Consider the following 5,631-nt stretch of genomic DNA (forward strand, 5'->3'; position numbering starts at 1 on the left):
CTACTGAAAGACTGGGGAAAGGAGGAGTCCTTGCTTTTAAGCCTTATAAATAATAACAATGTCTACCAGATATTCTCAAGTCCCAATCCATGGGGATGGAAACAATCTTTAGGAAGAAATTGTACATTCCCAGCAAGCAGCAGTTAAGACTCAGAGAATTTCAAAAGCATGCATGAACTTTTACATGCAAATGATACAATATACATAGCTTCCAGTGTGCATGTGCAGGTCAGAATTTTAATATCAAGGCATAACTCCCAGCCCACACTGAGATCAGGTTAAATTTTTGCAGTCATCTGCAAGTCTGACCTTCCTGTGATGATCAAGGATCTCTCTGCAACACTTTATTTTAAAAAGTGCATCTCTTAGATATGCAGATTGTAATATTTATGATGTATAGAGACTATAGTTTGAGACTAGCACAAGGTCGTAAAACTGCCCCTGATATCTGTCCACCCAGATCTGTTAAGTCATCTTCCAGGAATTAAATCTAGAAGAAATAATTGATGGTATTTCCTGAAAACATAAAGAACTCTCTTTTTTGTTAATGGTGACAAAAAAGAACATTCAACTATATGAGTCTGGATCCCTTCCAGTTAAACAAAGGACATGAATTTTCTTAATTAGAGAGTAATTGGATTCTGCCTCTCAAGCAAATTACAGACTTTATATCATAAGGAAATAAATTATGGGAGAAAAAATTGCTGCAAGCTCTAGGTGAAAACATTCATTATATCCATAACTCTGCAATTCGCTGTAGCAAACTACTGCAAAATGGAGTTGCTGTCAATGAGTCAAATCTATGCTTTTTTTCATTTTTATTTCAGTATTTATATTTATGTATGTGTGATAGAAAATGTAAATCTTTCCTGTGCTTCAGAAACTTCTCCCGTAAGCTTGCCTTGTTTCTGTGTAAAATGTCACATATCAGCAAAGCTGAAAAAAAGATTTCTCAGCTAACAAAGCAATACCTCAACAATTAACTGAAAAGATCTCCCAGTTCCATAAATGAAAACTGCAATATAACTCTCTTTGGGAAAAAAACTCCATGCAAGAACTTTATAACATACCTTAAAAGTGGTTGTACTCAACATGCTTATGCTTCACTCTGTAACAGTGGAAAAACTGGCTTTTAACTGGAATAACTGTGAAATGACTACTAGCAAGGATCTCGTATTTAATCTACTAAAACTGGAGTAATATATTAAAATGGGAGAGTACTGTACATAATGCTCATATTAAAAAACCAACCCAAAACAAAGCCTAAAAACACATGGAACAACTCTGTTCCCATTAGTCTGAATTAATATGTGTGCAAGGATTGTGAATTTATTACCTGAAGAGGTAAGTAAAACCATAAGGAATATAATGAAGGAACAACAACAAGCTAATTAAGACCTGTTGTGGTAGATTACCCTGGTAAATTTGTTCATCTTGACTCTTACCAGCAATGAGTCAAATTACATCATATCTGACTTACCAGATCTGCAGGACTGTGGTTGGTATTGTGTGAAGGGTTGTTTTGCTGGAAAAGGTGGCATGCAGCAATGTAGCAGATAAATTATGAAGTGATAAAATATTCTATGCAGTAACAAAAATTTTAACGAGCTAAGACCTAGTGGTCTCAGACCCTCCAGAACAGTGTAAACATCAGTCTTATACATTTATTTTCATTTTTACCCTGTTGTAAATAGTAGGTGAACTCACTGATGTCTTAAAGCTAGAAAACAATTTGATTCAAACATAAGGTGAAATTGGCTAAGTGAATTTGAAGTGAAGTAATAGAAACAGGATGAAATTGCAAGGTCACATGGTTAGGGACTAATTGCAAGCATTTCTGCTATTAGTGAGTAATAAGCAACACATGAATGTATTAATCAGCTGCAAGATAACTGTGTTTCAGCAGTGATATGGCAGTGAAAATGGTAAACATGCTGTTCAGGTGACTAGTAAGGCTGCTGTACTTATAAGACCTCCTGAGCTGGACTGTGTGTAGTACAGGTCAGCTAAATCGGATGAAGTGGAAACTGGAGCATGTGCAATGCTCAGATGATTTGTAGAACTTTACACACTGGCCAAGGAAACTGCATTCTGGCAAGATGTTGAAAGAGCTGTGTCTGTGTAAGTGCAGTAGGAAGCACATATCAGGATGGCTAAATGCTTTAATTAAGGTATAGTGTTGGCAGGGGAAAATAGCTCTAAACCTGCTAATGAATAAATTTAGCCTGGAAATAATGTTGGGCCTTAGGAGGCAGCATGATACATTTGCTGGCAGGACTATATTGTGTCAGAGTGTCTGCTTGTTTCCAGGCTTTGGATCCTGCTCATACAGGTGGCTTTCAGACAAGGGATGGGACTGTTGTAGCTGGGAGGCTTTCACAGCAGTGCTCAGAGTCCCTTCAGCTTCATATCTTTAATTGCAGCTGTAAAGTGGCAGAAGAGTGGCAGTCTCCCAATCAGACTAATTTTATTATTTTTTAGTTTGTTTTTACTGTTATTCTGACAATGAAGTAATTTTCTTTGCTTTAGAAAACAAGGGTTTACAGAGATTGTTTTTCTAATGGAATATTTACTCTGACTAAAAACCAAGTCACTTGTGAATACCTATCACATTTCTTTATCATGTAGGAAGGCTAATATTTAAGGAACGTTTGCAGGGGTTTTATGCACTGCAGACTTTGGATCAGAAATTCTGATAAGCCCTTTAGTGATGAACATATCTGGAAATCATGTAATAGATATGTTTTATTCTTTCCTTCTAAAGCAAGGTATTTGGTTCAAGTTGCCTCATTTTTATAAGTAAAAAGTTGAGACAATGAAAAAGAAGGTAACATATGTCTTTGATATCAGAAAGTCATTTTCTCTGTAGGAGATACGTTGGGCTCTCCTATTAAAACTTGTGAGCATACAGAGGACATGGATGTGAAGTTAGTTCAGACCTGCCTTGTTACCAATGACTCGCTTCTCTTTTAACTACAGAGCTAAAACTGCATTTGTTACTGTCCTGCTCTGTGTACAACTCTGATACCCCATGAAACCTCCTTTAGCTCAGAGGAAAAATTAGTAATTAATTTTCTTGAGAAGTTCTTCATGGTAAATTGAGTATATTTCAATCTCATTGCAGCAGTATTTTTCTGTAGAGCAAGAATGCCTTGGGTTTGTGGGTAGTGTACAACTTGTACTCTAATGATAACTAATAGTAATCCACCAGGGTTTCTTCTCTATTGAGAAGGCTTGAATTCAAAGGACTGCAAGGGCACAAAATAATTTAGCAAGCTTGGAGGCAACAATATTATTTTCTTGGTGTTTTTTTAGTGTTTGAGCTGAAGGTTTCTCAGCCTCCACACTTCATAAGCTTGGACTGATATCATCAGCAAGAGTCGAGGTTGGGAATTGTTGACTGTCAGTAGCAAACATTTGGTCCTGAAAGTTTGTCCCTGATTTTTCTGTGCCTGTTTAAGGGTAAAAAGAAGAAAGGGCAGGTGCCTTATGTTCATGGTAGTTCTTAGCAAGCGTTCTTGAATTTCCAGAGCTTCTGTGTTCCTACTTGAATTCTGCCTGAACTGAGGCTTTACTGGTATTTGCTGAGGAGTCTTTAAGCATCTTCTTAGGGAGAAGCAAACAAAGCCAAAAATTCTTTGCTCTGTTGTGATTCTCTCTTTATGGCATTATTTAAGATTACTGCAAAAATTATTTAAGCTTCTCTATCTGAAAAGACTGAAAAAGCAGTTATTTCATAGCTATAGCTGGTTTTCATTGCAAACAAATCTTATTTCAGAATATAACTGATAATCTGATTAAAATTTGGATGGCTTTTGAGTCTGTTTTTCACATGTAATAGAATCACCCATAGCTTAAGAATGAAAACCCTTGAACCTGTTTCTCCTCCAATTGCAGTTTAGTGGAAAGCTGATGGAAAGCTGGACACTTTCAATTCAAAATTCTCAAAAGCTGAAGGAAGGTTCTCTTTTGTGAACAAATAAAGTGTAGCTTCTGACAGGCCTTTCCCATTCCTAATGGCTACTAATGTAAATAAGCTGACATATTTATGCTTTCTTTTGTTTAGGGTTGCTGTTGGGTGTCTGGGAGCCCTAGTGTGCTGTGTTTAATTCAATGTACTCTTAAAGGGAAAGGCTGTTTGTATTGACCTGAATTGGTGAATGAAGGCAGAGGAGCACTGGGTGCAGCCATACACCACGAGAAGGATCCCCTGCTGCTGTCTGTGGCCTTGGTGGAGGTTTCCTGGCTTCCTGCAGGAGTGGCACCTCACAAATAACACACGACATCACGCGCAGAAGGCTGTGGCTGAGTGAATGTGCTGATATCTTGACAACATGCACAAATAAAGGTTTATACCCAGGGAGAAGCTGTTCTCGGTTAGTGAACTGAGAAAAGACCAGAACACTGAGAATTTTTTGAGAGACCCGCATTTGGAAGGATTAATTCCCCCAAAGAGCTTTACAGTTCCCATTATTCTTGAAGAGTCACATGTTCTTACGTTTGTAAATGCCGCGCTTGCTGCTCTGCTGGCTCATACCTTACTGCCTCACAGAGCCTACAGAGATGTATCAAAATGATCCATTGTCCTTCCCTCACCAAGGGTAAAATTCACCAGTTTCACAGGAGTGAGGCTGCTTTGGGCTGCAGTGCCTAAGAAAAAAGATGAACAGGTATGGGGTGATAAACCAAGACATGCTGTTTCTTCAGCTTCTGTCTATTCTCGTTTGATGCAAGCAAAGTAGTTCGATTTTCATTATAGTGGGCAAATAAAAAGGAAGATGCATGAAATGGAAATGAACTATATCTGTAGAATCTAATTTAAAACCAGAAAGATTTTCCTGTTTCTTCTTTATTAATGCAGTGTATTCTCTTTCTCTTCCTCAAAGTGGCCTTAGAACTTTACAATCTGCCCTAAAATGTCACTAGAAATGCATGTTAGCCATGACTTACAGTTTTGGTGTGAAAATAAGTTAAGCATTGACAACGGCCATTTGAAACTGCTGCTGCAACCCCTTAATTATTTAATGGCTGCTAAAGAACCAGTTCTTTATTAGAGCTCTGACATTTGAAAAATTTCATTCAGATTTACCTGCAGGCTCAAGCATGCTTTTAACTCATTAAAAAAAAGTAGAAGATATTAATGGAGAAATGTTACAGTGCGGATACTGTAACATGCGTATCAAACAAGGAGGCACGTGGAAAAGAAATATATATGGACAGATTCTTGGTAGATGTTTCAGAGATGTTTATTTCCCCAGCCGCATGGCCGGGGCTCTGCCGAGGAACTGTTACAATCCCAGGATCGAGGGTCCTTGCCCGCGCAGGGGAACACAAAACAACCAGTGGGGAACGAGGCTGACCAGGGGCAGGGAAACCCCGTCTCTGTCCCCCAGGGCCCCTCTCCCAGGAACCCATGGCAGGAGGGAAGGGACCCCGACAGAGAAATAATTGATAAAATCAAAGAAATTGGCCAAGGGAATGTGAGTGCACTGAATTTCGAAGCATGTAAACAGTAAAAGAGCAGCCCTGTATCCAGTGATGGCAAAGCTTACATTGGCCTCCAAAGGAGGCTCCAGAAGCAGCAATGCTCCTGAGATGTTCTTTACAATGCAATGGAAAAAGGAAAGTTCC

This window comes from Corvus moneduloides, chromosome 6, assembly GCF_009650955.1.
Source record: "Corvus moneduloides isolate bCorMon1 chromosome 6, bCorMon1.pri, whole genome shotgun sequence".
NCBI classification, from domain to species: domain Eukaryota; kingdom Metazoa; phylum Chordata; class Aves; order Passeriformes; family Corvidae; genus Corvus; species Corvus moneduloides.